Raw genomic sequence first — 16,186 nt, forward strand, 5'->3', positions numbered from 1 at the left:
TCCATATATTGTTCTTCGCTTATTTACTTTCCCGTTGCTATTGCTATCATCACTACAAAATACCAAAAACATTACTTTTACTATTGTTACCTTTTGCTACCATTACCACTACTATCATATTACTTTGCTACTAAATACTTTGCTGCAGATATTAAGTTTCCAGGTGTGGTTGAATTGACAACTCAGCTGCTAATACTTGAGAGTATTCTTTGGCTCCCCTTGTGTCGAATCAATAAATTTGGGTTGAATACTTACCCTCGAAAACTGTTGCGATCCCCTATACTTGTGGGTTATCATTGACCAATAAGATCTTTGTAGAATATGTAGGAACCAATATGAGCATCCAGGTTCCGCTATTGGTTATTGACCGGAGATGAGTCTCGGTCATGTCTACATAGTTCTTGAACCCGTAGGGTCTGCACGCTTAACGTTCGATGACGATCGGTATTATGAGTTTATGTGTTTTGATGTACCGAAGGTAGTTCGGAGTCCTGGATATGATCACGGACATGACGAGGAGTCTCTAAATGGTCGAGACATAAAGATCGATATATTGGAACGCTATGTTTGGACATCGGAATGGTTCCGGATGAGTTCGGGCATTTACCGGAGTACCGGGGGGTTACCGGAACCCCCCGGGGAGTATATGGGCCTTAGTGGAAGAGAGGAGGGAAAGGCCAAGGTGGAGGGCGCGCCCCCTAGCCCAATCCAAATTGGGTGGAGGGAGCCCCCCCCCCCCCTTCCTTCCCTCTCTCTCCCCCTTCCTTCTCTCCTACTCCAACAAGGGAAAGGGGAAATCCTACTCCCACCGAGAATAGGTCTCCCCCACTACTAGGGAAAACCCTAGTAGTAGAGCTTGAAATATGCATAGCAGTAGCGCTGGGTCCAGCGCTACCACTAAGGTGTTACAGCTAACTAGTAGCAGTAGCGCTAGAGAGGGAGCACTACTACTATACCTAGTTAGCAGTAGCGCTTTCCTTTGGACAGCGCTACTGCTACTTGTAAGTAGTAGGAGCGCTTGTTCTAAAAAGCGTTGCTGCTAAATTTTTCCTGTATTTTTTAAAATACGGCTTATTTTCATTGTGTGGTTTTATATACAGTACTTTCATCATATGATTTTATGAGCATGATTACTTATTATATATAACAGTGGGTGAAATGAACATGGAGTAGATTCAAGTGGAGGCAACATGTGGTGCATGTCGAAAGTACTACTCTAACCCAAACTTGATCTAGTTTGGATTAGTAGTACTTTCGATGTGCACCACATGTTGGCTTCACTTGAATATAATCCAGGTTCATTTCACCCACTGTTATATATAATAAGTAATCATGCTCATATAACAAATTAGCATCATGCATCATCGATCATAATAATAAATAACTCATCATTGGTATCATAATAACAAGTCATACTCATCATCATCGATCATACAACTTCTACTTGATACCACATCATCATCATAGTCATCTAACCAATCCTACTTAGTTGTTCTTAGCACATGATCATGTGTATTATTAACTAGGACCTACTACCTTCTCTTAGGTAAAATAGCATAAAACAAGATAGGCCCTGACTCTCCATTATGGAGAATGGAGATTATCTTGTCTTCAGTTCTTGCCTTTCGCACAATGTTGCTTCCAAGTACCTCCTTATGACTGTCCATACATTTTTTCCATTCTTTGATTTTTCATGTCTCCACTTCTTTTAGAAATCCAATATGGACAGGTGAGATTCGTATGATGACCTGGCCGTATATTCAAAACATCAAGGCGACCATTCTGATACATCAGATGAGGCACACAATCATTCAGGGTTTTCTGTTAAAAAACATAGTAATAACTTCGTGGTTAGCAATGTAGTTAAGTTTTAAAAGAATTTATGCAAAAGATGCACGGATGTCATAATACTAAAAAATCTTACCATGGAATCTCCATGGATGTTACCGTAGTTCAACACATGCACTAGTGGCATGTATTGACCATAATGTGGAGTTTTATAATAGATATTGTAATTCTCAAGATCAGTATAAAATGCGACCAGATGATTTTTCTCCTGATAAGTTAACTCAGAGCCATCGGTGTAGTAGGTTCTGTCTACCATGTTCCGCACATTGTTTGAAAAATGAAAATAAGCTGTCATTGGAAACAAGCTGTCAACTATTTTGAAATGAACAATATAAATTAGTTAATAACTATGTTTGAGAAACTCACATAGCGGTAGAATTGGAAGCGTATCACATCTCTCCTCTCAAATTATCTCTCGTTGTTTTTTTTTTTCTTAACGATGGAGGTGATCCTATAATGAGAGAGAGATGTGATACGCTTCCAATTCTACCGCTATGTGAGTTTCTCAAACATAGTTATTAACTAATTTATATTGTTCATTTCAAAATAGTTGACAGCTTGTTTCCAATGACAGCTTATTTTCATTTTTCAAACAATGTGCGGAACATGGTAGACAGAACCTACTACACCGATGGCTCTGAGTTAACTTATCAGGAGAAAAATCATCTGGTCGCATTTTATACTGATCTTGAGAATTACAATATCTATTATAAAACTCCACATTATGGTCAATACATGCCACTAGTGCATGTGTTGAACTACGGTAACATCCATGGAGATTCCATGGTAAGATTTTTTAGTATTATGACATCCGTGCATCTTTTGCATAAATTCTTTTAAAACTTAACTACATTGCTAACCACGAAGTTATTACTATGTTTTTTAACAGAAAACCCTGAATGATTGTGTGCCTCATCTGATGTATCAGAATGGTCGCCTTGATGTTTTGAATATACGGCCAGGTCATCATACGAATCTCACCTGTCCATATTGGATTTCTAAAAGAAGTGGAGACATGAAAAATCAAAGAATGGAAAAAATGTATGGACAGTCATAAGGAGGTACTTGGAAGCAACATTGTGCGAAAGGCAAGAACTGAAGACAAGATAATCTCCATTCTCCATAATGGAGAGTCAGGGCCTATCTTGTTTTATGCTATTTTACCTAAGAGAAGGTAGTAGGTCCTAGTTAATAATACACATGATCATGTGCTAAGAACAACTAAGTAGGATTGGTTAGATGACTATGATGATGATGTGGTATCAAGTAGAAGTTGTATGATCGATGATGATGAGTATGACTTGTTATTATGATACCAATGATGAGTTATTTATTATTATGATCGATGATGCATGATGCTAATTTGTTATATGAGCATGATTACTTATTATATATAACAGTGGGTGAAATGAACCTGGATTATATTCAAGTGAAGCCAACATGTGGTGCACATCGAAAGTACTACTAATCCAAACTAGATCAAGTTTGGGTTAGAGTAGTACTTTCGACATGCACCACATGTTGCCTCCACTTGAATCTACTCCATGTTCATTTCACCCACTGTTATATATAATAAGTAATCATGCTCATAAAATCATATGATGAAAGTACTGTATATAAAACCACACAATGAAAATAAGCCGTATTTTAAAAAATACAGGAAAAATTTAGCAGCAACGCTTTTTAGAACAAGCGCTCCTACTACTTACAAGTAGCAGTAGCGCTGTCCAAAGGAAAGCGCTACTGCTAACTAGGTATAGTAGTAGTGCTCCCTCTCTAGCGCTACTGCTACTAGTTAGCTGTAACACCTTAGTGGTAGCGCTGGACCCAGCGCTACTGCTATGCATATTTCAAGCTCTACTACTAGGGTTTTCCCTAGTAGTGGGGGAGACCTATTCTCGGTGGGAGTAGGATTTCCCCTTTCCCTTGTTGGAGTAGGAGAGAAGGAAGGGGGAGAGAGAGGGAAGGAAGGGGGGGGGGGCGCTCCCTCCACCCAATTTGGATTGGGCTAGGGGGCGCGCCCTCCACCTTGGCCTTTCCCTCCTCTCTTCCACTAAGGCCCATATACTCCCCGGGGGGTTCCGGTAACCCCCCGGTACTCCGGTAAATGCCCGAACTCATCCGGAACCATTCCGATGTCCAAACATAGCGTTCCAATATATCGATCTTTATGTCTCGACCATTTAGAGACTCCTCGTCATGTCCGTGATCATATCCAGGACTCCGAACTACCTTCGGTACATCAAAACACATAAACTCATAATACCGATCGTCATCGAACGTTAAGCGTGCAGACCCTACGGGTTCAAGAACTATGTAGACATGACCGAGACTCATCTCCGGTCAATAACCAATAGCGGAACCTGGATGCTCATATTGGTTCCTACATATTCTACAAAGATCTTTATTGTCAATGATAACCCACAAGTATAGGGGATCGCAACAGTTTTCGAGGGTAGAGTATTCAACCCAAATTTATTGATTCGACACAAGGGGAGCCAAAGAATATTCTCAAGTATTAGCAGTTGAGTTGTCAATTCAACCACACCTGGAAACTTAATATCTGCAACAAAGTGTTTAGTAGCAAAGTAATATGATAGTAGTGGTAACGGTAGCAAAAGGTAACAGTAGTAAAAGTAATGTTTTTGGTATTTTGTAGTGATGGTAGCAATAGCAACGGAAAAGTAAATGTGAAGAACAATATATGGAAAGCTCATAGGCAATGGATCGGTGATGGAGAATTATGCCGGATGCGGTTCATCATGTAACAGTCATAACCTAGGGTGACATAGAACTAGCTCCAGTTCATTGAATAATGTAGGCATGTATTCCGAATATAGTCATACGTGCTTATGGAAAAGAACTTGCATGGCATCTTTTGTCCTACCCTCCTGTGGCAGCGAGGTCCTTCTGGAAACTAAGGGATATTAAGGCCTCCTTTTAATAGAGAACCGGAACAAAGCATTAACACATAGTGAATACATGAACTCCTCAAACTACGGTCATCACCGGTAAGTATCCCGATTATTGTCACTTCGGGGTTAACGGATCATAACACATAATAGTGACTATAGACTTGCAAGATAGGATCAAGAACACTCATATATTGATGAAAACATAATAGGTTCAGGTCTGAAATCATGGCACTCGGGCCCTAATGACAAGCATTAAGTATAGCAAAGTCACAGCAACATCAATCTCAGAATATAGTGGACACTAGGGATCAAACCCTAACAAAACTAACTTGATTACATGATAGATCCCATCCAACCCATCACCGTCCAACAAGCCTACGATGGAATTACTCACGCAAGATGGTGAGCATCATGAAATTGGTGATGGAGGATGGTTGATGATGACGATGGCGACGGATTCCCCTCTCCGGAGCCCCGAACGGACTCCAGATCAGCCCTCCCGAGAGGTTTTAGGGCTTGGCGGCGGCTCCGTATCGTAAAACGTGATGATTTCTTCTCTCTGATTTTTCTCTCCCGAAAACACAATATATGGAGTTGGAGTTGGAGTCGGAGAGGAAACAGGGGGCCCACAAGGTAGGGGGCGCGCCCCCACCCTCGTGGAGAGGTGGTGGGCCCCCTGGCGGGCCCCCTGGCCTTCATCTTTTGCAGGTATTTTTCATATTTTCTTAAAAGTGGCTCCGTGAAGTTTCAGGTCATTCCGAGAATGTTTGTTTCTGCACATAAATAACACCATGGTAATTCTGCTGAAAACAACGTCAGTCCGGGTTAGTTCCATTCAAATCATGCAAGTTAGAGTCCAAAACAAGGGCAAAAGTGTTTGGAAAAGTAGATACGACGGAGACGTATCAACTCCCCCAAGCTTAAACCTGTAACGCCCTCGATGCGGCTATAGCTCACACGTGTCGAGGCACGACTTAGAGACATAATCCGCATTGAAAGCAATGTCGCAAGTCAGGCAATCATTACAACATCCCATGTAATATATAATAAAAGGGGAGAAACATAGTTGGCTTACACTCGCCACGTCACATCAAAGTACATAATAACATCCATCAGACAAACACTCATGGCCCGACTACGGCGCCAAAATAGAAGAAAACCCAACATGCGACAAGGCCCTGAATCGAACCCCAACTTGGCACCACTACTGATCATCGGGAAAGGAAACATAATATCGCTGAGAGTCCTCATCAAACTCCCACTTGAGCTCGTAATCGTCACCTGGAGCGGAATCACCTAGACCTGCATCTGGAGTTATAGTATCTGTGAGCCACGGGGACTCAGCAATCTCGCACCCTCACGATCAAGACTATTTAAGCTTATAGGAAGGGGTAAGGCAAATATAAATGGAGCTGCAGCAAGCGACTAGCATATATGGTGGCTATCTTATTCGCAAAAGAGAGCGAGAAGAGGAGGCAAAGCACGAGCGAGAATCTAGAGGAACAACCTGCGCAAGCATAACTCCAACACCGTGTCCACTTCCCGGACCCCGCTGAGAAGGGGCCATCACGGTAACACACTCAGTTGATTCATTTTAAATAATTAAGGTTCAAGTTATCTACAACCGGACATTAACAAATTCCCACCTGCCCATAACCGCGGGCACGGCTTTCGAAAGTTCAATCCCTGCAGGGGAGTCCCAACTTAGCCCATGACAAGCTCTCACGGTCAACGAAGGAATAGACCTCCTCCCAAGACGTTCCGATCAGACTCGGTATCTCGGTAACTCAAGACACTTCGACAGGTTAAAACAAGACCAGCAACACCGCCCGAATGTGCCGACAAATCCCGATAGGAGCTGCACATATCTCTTTCTCAGGGCACACTCAGATTGTCTAAACTTCCGTAGGCCAGCCCAGAGTTGCCCCTGGTAGCCACCGGCGGCTGACGGTTTGGACCAACACTCAGAGGAGCACTGGCCCGGGGGTTAAAATAAGATGACCCTTGAGTCTGCAGAACCCAAGGGAAAGAAAGGCTAGGTGGCAAATGGTAAAACCAAGGTTGGGCATTGCTGGAAAAGCTTTAATCAAGGCGAACTATCAAGGGGTTCCCATTATAACCCAACCGCGTAAGGAACGCAAAATCCGGGAACATAACACCGATATGACGGAAACTAGGGCGGCAAGAGTGGAACAAAACACTAGGCGAGAGGCCGAGCCTTCCACCCTTTACCAAGTATATAGATGCATTAAGATAACAAGGCAATATAATGATATCCCAACAAGTAAATAAATGATCCAACAAGGAACGGCTCCAATCTTCGCCTGCAACTAGCAACGCTATAAGAGGGGCTGAGCAAAGCGGTAACATAGCCAATCAACGGTTTGCTAGTACATGGTGAGTTAGAGGTTCAACATGGCAATTGGGAGGCTGACAAGCAAAAGGTAGGCATCGTAGCATTGGCATAGCAAGAGCGAGCAAACTAGCATAGCAAGATAGTAGTGATTTCGAGGGTATGATCATCTTGCCTGCACAGTTGTCAGAGTTGACTGGATCCTCACAAGCAAACTCAACGGGCTCCTCGGTTAGCAACTCGACTCCCGGCTCTACCCAAACAAGACAAACAAGCAACAAGGATACAATCAACCACGTGCAAGACCAAGCAATATGATGAAATGATGATATGCTATGCGGGATGCGATGCGGGATGCAAAATGCAAGATATGACAGGAAATGCATGAACCTGGCCTCAACTTGGAATCAAGGGTGCCACTGGAAAACTGGAAAGATGAGATGAAATCGCTTGAAAACGATATAAAGATCATTGGAATCGGAGTTACGGTTTGGAAATGGCAAGCGTTTCAAAAATGACACCGGTCTACGATTTACAGCAAGTAGGCATCTAAATGCAATGAAATGAACATGCTACAGCCACCAAACATGACAACAAAATACATGGCAGGGATGCACACAAGATCTTAACAAAATACTAGCACTGAGCCACGGCCAATTCATCCATTATGAGGTTCAAACAAGCATGCAAAAACGCAAATGCAAAACAGATTCCAGACTTAGTGAAATTAACACTTGTCTGAAATTTCAGATCACGAAGCCCTCTTCGGAGCAGCAAAACAACATGATACATGACCTGATTAAGACAAGTAAGAACATGGCATGGAGCTACTCAACAAGCTTAATAAAGACCCAAAGTGACCTGGGGCCAAAAGGGATCACAAAATATATAAACAGCACACGAACATAGCTAAAACACAATCAGTTTTCAGACTTAGTGAAAACTGAGACATGCTGAAATATAACTGCACGAAGGCATGTAAACGAGCTCGATGCACTCACCACGGTGCAAGTCATGGCAAGGCAGGCATACATCCATAAAGAAGGCACAAAATGCTAGCTAGACATGGCAAGAACAAAGGCATTAGCATGCACGGATCAACTACAACAACCGGCAAAATCGCAAACGAGTTGACGATCTGCCCAGATTCACCACTGAAGCAAAGTAGAGCTCGATTGACTCAAGCTAGGTGCTCCATAATTGCAAACAAAGACATGGATGGATAGAGCCATGATTAACAAAACCCTTTACTGATCATCCTCAAAAGAGGCACGGATCACTAGGAAACAAACTGAACATATGGCATCATGACTAAATAATCCCAGACTAGTGAAACAACTAAGTCTCTGAAAACAGATTTTCCCGGGTGCCTCACTTTGCAGCTTGCACAAGTCACCCACACATCCTAAAAATGCATGGGTTGCACCTCTGGAAAGAAGACAAAATGCTTAACAAAACATATGAAGGACTCACAGGCATATCATGCACACAAATCATGGCAAAAATGACAAAAGTCTAAGATGAACTAGCAGATCTGACAATTAACTCACGAAGCCTCCTTCTAACAGCATTTTGGCCTCAAGATGAGCTCAAATGAAAATGACAATGGAATGAAATGATGTACTCGTCGAGGCGAACATTTTGATATGCTATATGTCCAAAACGGAGCTACGGATGCGGAGATACGGCCGGTCAAAGTATGCATAAAAGTTTAGGGGGAGAGGGAAAAAGTCAACCGTTAGGGTTTTTTGGATCTGGATCTGACGCGGTACTGTTCACGACACTGTTCACCGGCGCGACTTCGAGGTCTTCGATGGCGTGGTGACCGGAGATGGAGGGGAGAGGCCGGGGCGGTGGGGACGAGGCGAGGCCGGTCGCCGGCGGGGCCTTGCGGCGGCCGGGGCGACGAGGCGGCGGCCTGCGGCGGCGCGACGGAGTGGCGGCGACGGCCGGAGGCAGGGGCGGCGCGGGGAGCGCGGCGGGGTTCCGGCGAGGCGGCGGCCGCCGGCGAGAGGAGGCGGGCGGCGCTGCAGGGGCGCGGGCGCGGCCCGGATGGAGCGAGGAGGGGGCCCGCGGTGGGCCTGGGCGGGTCGGCGCGGTGGCGGCGATGCGGTCCCGCCCCGGGGACAGGTGGCGGCGCTGACTGGGCGCGGCGCGGACAATGTCCGGCCGTCCGGATTTTTGTCCGGCGGTCGGAGGAGGAGAGGGGCTAGGGTTTCGTCCGTGATTCGAATGGGGGGAGATATATATAGGCATAAGTGGAGCTAGGAGAGTCCAAATGAGGTGCGGTTTTCGGCCACGCGATCGTGATCGAACGCTCTAGGAGATGGAGCAGAGTTTGGTGGGTTTTGGGCCAAATTAGAGGGTGTTGGGCTGCAACACACACGAGGCCTTTTCGGTCCCTCGTTACGTTGGAGTATCAAACGAAGTCCAAATGATACGAAATTTGACAGGCGGTCTACCGGTAGTAATCCAAGGCCGCTTGGTAAGTCTCGGTCCAATCCGGAAATTTTTAATCCCCACACACGAAAGAAAGCTAGAAACGACCACCGGAGGAGAACGAAGCGCCGGAATGCAAAACGGACAACGGGGAAAATGCTCGGATGCATGAGATGAACACGTATGCAAATGCCATGCACATGATGACATGATATGAGATGCATGAAAACGAAAACAACACACAGAGACAAAGACCCGAACCCGAGAAATAAATATAAACTTAAACCGGAAACGGCAAGAGTTGGAGTACAAATTGGAAATTACACTCCGGGGTGTTCAACACTCACACCACTACGAAAAGATCTCGTCCCGAGATCTAGGACTGAAAGAACTCCGGGTACTCAGAACGGAGGTGATCCTCGCGTTCCCAGGTAGCTTCACGGTCGGAATGGTGTGACCACTTGACTTTGAGAAATTTGATTGACTTGTTGCGAGTCTTGCGTTCAGTCTCTTCAAGAATAGCAACTGGGTGCTCACGATAAGAGAGATCTTCTTGGAGCTCAATGTCCTCGAAGTTGACTGTGCGGTCAGGAGTCTTGAAGCACTTTCGAAGCTGAGAGACATGGAACACATCATGAACATTTGCAAAGTTTGAAGGAAGCTCGAGTTGATAGGCGAGGTCGCCTCTCTTGCTGACAATCTTGAAAGGTCCCACGTATCTAGGGGCAAGCTTCCCTTTGATACCGAAGCGACGAGTACCTTTCATAGGAGAGACGGAGGTAAACATGATCTCCGATCTCGAAAGCCAAATCACGGTGCTTACTATCATAGTAGCTCTTCTGGCGGGATTGGGCTGCTTTGAGGTTATCACGAATGACTTTGCACATTTCTTCTGCTTCTGTGATTAAGTCATTCCCAAAAGCTTGACGTTCACCGGTTTCAGACCAGTTGAGAGGGGTACGGCACTTCCTGCCATACAGAATTTCAAATGGGGCCTTGCCCGAACTTGCTTGAAAACTGTTGTTGTAGGAGAATTCAGCATAAGGAAGACAATCCTCCCACTTCATGCCGAAGGAGATCACACAAGCCCTGAGCATATCTTCAAGAATCTGGTTGACACGCTCGACTTGACCGCTTGTTTGAGGATGGAAAGCAGTGCTGAAGCGGATGTTCGTGCCCATGGCCTTCTGAAAAGAATCCCCAAAACTTCGAGGTAAAGATGCATGCCACGGTCTGAAGATATCACTTGAGGAATACCGTGCAGAGAGACAATACGAGAGGTATAGAGTTCCGCCAATTGAGCTGCAGTGATCGACTCTTTGATAGGCAGAAAGTGAGCCACTTTGGTGAGTTTGTCGATGACAACAAATATAGCATCATTGCACGCTTGGACTTTGGAAACCCAGTCACGAAGTCCATTTCAATGTGGTCAAACTTCCATTCTGGAATGGCAAGAGGTTGGAGGAGACCTGCTGGCCTTTGGTGTTCTGCCTTCACTCTTCTGCAGACATCACATTCATGCACGAATTGAACGATCTCGCGCTTCATTCGAGTCCACCAATAAGCTTGCTTGAGGTCCTGATACAGCGTCGTGCTCCCAGGGTGGATGGAGAGGAGAGAATTGTGAGCCTCGTTCATGATCATTTTTCAGAGGTCACCTTTGGGCACAACAATACGATCCTCGAAGAAGAGAGTGTCCTTGTCATCAAGGCGGTAGCACTTGTACTTGGATTGACTCTTGGCAATCCCAATCTTCTCCTTTTTCACCAGAGCATCAAGAAGCTGGGCTTGGCGAATTTGGTCTTCTAAGGTAGGAGAGACTTGAAGGTTGGCAAGGAAACCTTGAGAAACAACTTGCAGATTAAGTTTGCGGAAAGCTTCACAAAGCTCGGGTTGATAAGGCTTAAGAATCAGACTGTTGCAGTAGGCCTTTCTGCTCAAAGCGTCAGCAATCACATTGGCCTTGCCTGGAGTATACTCAATACTCGGATTATACTCTTGAATCATTTCGACCCATCGAGTTTGCCTTAGGTTGAGATTAGGCTGAGTGAAGATGTACTTGAGACTCTTGTGATCAGTGAAAATGTCCACTTTTCTTCCCAATAGAAGATGTCTCCAAGTCAAAAGAGCATGCACAACTGCCGCCAACTCGAGATCATGAGTGGGGTAGTTCTTCTCATTAGGCTTCAACTGGCGAGATGTATAAGCAACAACTTTCTTCTCTTGCATCAATACTGCGCCAAGACCTTGGAGAGAGGCATCACAAAAGACCTCGTACGGCTTGGATTCATCAGGCGGAGTCAGAACTGGAGCAGTGATCAATTTCTCTTTCAAAGTGTTGAAAGCAATATCACACTCCGGAGACCAAACGTACTTGACGTGCTTCTGAAGAAGATTTGAGAGAGGCTTCGCGATCTTAGAAAAGTTTTCAACGAATCTTCGGCAATAGCTTGCGAGACCGAGAAAACTGCGGAGTTGCTTCACATTCTGAGGAGGTTCCCAATTCACAATTGCGGATACCTTCTCGGGATTCACGGAAATGCCCTTGGCAGAGATGATATGACCAAGATAAAGAACCTCATCGAGCCAAAATTCACACTTGGAGAACTTGGCGTAGAACTGATGTTCTCTGAGCTTATCACAAGAACCAAACGCAAGTGCTTGGCCATGATCTTCCTTGTTCTCGAGAAAACCAGAATGTCGTCGAGATAGACCAAAATGAAGTCATTGGTGTAGGCGTTAAAGATGAAGTTCATCATGTGAGAGAACGTCGGAGGAGCGTTGGCGAGGCCAAAAGACATGATAGTGTATTCATATGAACCAAAGCTTGTTCTGAATGCTGTCTTGGGAATATCTTCATCACGAATGCGAATCTGGTGATAACCCATGCGGAGATATTAGGCACCCCAGGCTTTACACTTTATGCTTCCGGCTCGTATGTTGTGTGGAATTGTGAGCGGATAACAATTTCACACAGGAAACAGCTATGACCATGATTACGCCAAGCTATTTAGGTGAGACTATAGAATACTCAAGCTTGGAGAATACTTGAGCACCTTTGAGTTGTTCGAACAGCTCATTGATGTTGGGAAGTGGGTATTTGTTCTTGATGGTCTTCTTGTTCACTGGACGGTAATCAACACAAAGTCGGTCCGTTCCATCCTTCTTCTTCACAAAAAGAACACCACAACCCCACGGAGAAGTACTAGGCCGGATGAGACCCATTCTTTCTTGCTCATCGAGTTGCTTCTTCAGCTCCTTCAACTCTTCAGGTCCGAGCTTGTAAGGACGTTTGCACACAGGTTCCGTGCCAGGCTCAAGTTCAATAACGAATTCAACTCGCCGGTGCGGAGGCATTCCTGGGAGCTCTTCTGGAAAGACGTCTTGATATTCGCAAACAACTGGAATTTGAGCGATAGCATCCAATTCACCCTTCTCATTGAGAGAAAACAGACGGATAGTATTATCCCGAGCGGCAAAGACAATTACATCCTCAGACGAATGAGTCAATTGAATCTGCCTGGCTGCACAATCAAGATGTGCCTTGTGCTTAGAAAGCCAATCCATTCCGAGAATAAGATCAATATCCGAGTTGCCAAGAACCACCGGAGAAGAGAGAAATTTGTAATCCCCCAATGTGATAGAAACATCTGGGGCAAACGCGCTTGCATTCATAAATTTACCCGGAGAAACCACAGATAACTGTCTAGGCAAATCTTGCAAAGGCAACTCATGCTTAGAAACAAATGGCCTCGAGATGAAACAATGCGATGCACCCGTGTCAAAAAGAACTTTTGCAGGAATATCATTAACAGGAAGGTTACCCATGATCACATCTGACGAGTCCTCTGCCTGAGTTGCATTCATCAAATTGACCTTGGCGGACTTGGGGTTATGCTTGACCACAGCTGTACTTGCCGATCTGACAGGAGGAGAAGAGGAAGACGCCTCTGGTTGAAACACTTGTTGGCATAGTGACCCTTCTGTTGGCACTTGTTGCGCGTGACCTCTGAAAGCGGACGGTGATACGGAGCACTCGATCTTGGAGCTTGAGACGAAGCCTTGTTCTGAAAGCCAGGGTTGGGTGGGTGGGAAGAACCACTGCCACCTTTGCTCTTCTGCTGATACGGCTGACGGAACGGAGGAGGAGGAAGCCAAAACTTCTGCTGCTTGGCCACTTGAGTAGAGGAAGAAGGAGTAACATCTCTGACTCACTTCCTAGAAGCATCACACCTCAACTGAGCAGCTTCTTGCTTCAATGCCATGTTGTAAAACTCATCGTACCTCAAGGGCTCAAAGAGAACAAGAGCGAGCTGAATATCTTCTCTGAGACCACCCCTGAACTGATATATCATGCTCTTCTCATCAGGCACGTCCTGCTTGGCAAAGCGGGCAAGCTTCTGGAACAATTTGTTGTAGTCACAGACAGACAAAGAACCTTGCTTCAGATTGCGGAATTCCTCACGCTTGCTTTCAACCACGCTCTGCGGAATGTGATGAGCTCGGAAATCTCGACGGAAATCATCCCAAGTGATAACACGTCCACCTCTGGAGTCCTTGTACTGCTGGAACCATTCTGCAGCTTGATCTTTGAGTTGGAAGGAAGCAAACTTCACAAAGTCCTCAGGCCTGACGTTACTGCACTCGAAATGCTTACACAGATCCACAAGCCAATCGTCAGCATCGGTTGCCTCAACACAATTACTGAAAGTCTTTGGCCCGTTAGCAAGGAACTAGTTGAGTGTAGCAAAGTGACTCTGGTTGTTGCCTTGATTCCCTTGACTGCCTTGATTGTGCTCTTGAAGAATTTGCATGATCAGCTGAGTGTTTGCATTGGTTGCGGCCATCACAGCTTGCCATGCCTCTGGAGGAGGTGGAGGCGGTGGCGGATCTTGATTCTGGTTCTGACTGGTGCTCTTAGCGGGAGCCATCCTGAAGAGGTTGACCACCATTAGCACATAGACAGACAAATATTGAAGCTAAATCCAACGGAATGAAAAATTGCAACATATAGTCTTCACATCCGAACAAAATGAACGAATGCATTCCTCTTCAAATGGTCACATATCCATAAATTGAGAAGCCACGTAGAATTAAGGTAGAGAAACAAATCAACAAGGTACGGATCAAGAACGAATAATCGGTAAGAAATCCCAATCTCAAACCAATATCCGTGGAAGAAGAACTAGAGCTACTAGAATTTCCACCTATGAAACTCCCGAACCTTTCCGGTTATGCAATCAGGTGTTGGGGATACAGGGGAAGCATAATATCTCACCCAAACTAGCAAATCCTACATCCAGCTGTATCCATCCTTCAACACATAGCCAAGAAAACTTCGGAAACCATCTATCTCAACCTTCGAAAAGCATCCGTTATACAAGTTATGGAGATACTCCCGAACTCCTGCCCCAGTACTGGGTGGCGTCGAGGTTATCTCACCAACGAACTGCATAAAAGAGATTTTCGATGTCGGCGAACATATCTCAAGTATTCCAGAATTGCAACGATAAAATTATGATGACAACACCTCAGAGCTCAACTCCCCGGGACACTTCCACTAAACCCCTGACAGGAGGCACCAAGACAGTGTTCTCATCATAAGCCATCGGAACAAATCCAAGATACTCGCGTGATCCTAAAAATTTTTTAGTGAAATTTGAGAAGAGAAGAGTCAAAAGTCTACGTCAGGATGCCTTACCAGAGCGATGAGGAGACTGGGAAGTAAAAAGAATTCCTAAACTCTCCGATATATAATTCCTAAGGACTCAAAACATTTTTCTAGACACAACTCGGCTGCTAAGACGATCAAGCAATGGGGCTCCTAAGGTCGGGGAAGGCTCTGATTACCAACTTGTAACGCCCTCGATGCGGCTATAGCTCCCACGTGTCGAGGCACGACTTAGAGACATAACCGCATTGAAAGCAATGTCGCAAGTCAGGCAACCATTACAACATCCCATGTAATAAGTAATAAAAGGGGGAGATACATAGTTGGCTTACACTCGCCACGTCACATCAGAGTACAGAAATAACATCCATCAAACAATCACTCATGGCCCGACTACGGCGCCAAAATAGAAAAGAACCCAACATGCGACAAGGCCCTGAATCAAACCCCAACTAGGCACCACTACTGATCATCGGGAAAGGAAACATAATAACGCTGAGAGTCCTCGTCGAACTCCCACTTGAGCTCGTACTCGTCACCTGGAGCGAAATCACTTGGTCCTGCATCTGGAATTATAGTATTTGTGAGCCACAGGGACTCAGCAATCTCGCACCCTCGTGATCAAAACTATTTAAGCTTATAGGAATGGATGAGACAAATATATGTGGAGCTGCAGCAAGCGACTAGCATATATGGTGGCTATCTTATACGCAAAAGAGAGCGAGAAGAGGAGGCAAAGCGCGATCGAGAATCTAGAAGAGCAACCTGCGCAAGCATTACTCCAACACCGTGTCCACTTCCCGGACTCCGCCGAGAAGAGGCCATCACGGTAACACACACAGTTGATTCATTTTAATTAATTAAGGTTTAAGTTATCTACAACCGGACATTAACAAATTCCCATCTGCCCATAACCGCGGGCACGGCTTTCGAAAGTTCAATCCCTGCAGGGGAGGTCCC

This window comes from Triticum urartu, chromosome 4, assembly GCF_003073215.2.
Source record: "Triticum urartu cultivar G1812 chromosome 4, Tu2.1, whole genome shotgun sequence".
Taxonomy (NCBI): domain Eukaryota; kingdom Viridiplantae; phylum Streptophyta; class Magnoliopsida; order Poales; family Poaceae; genus Triticum; species Triticum urartu.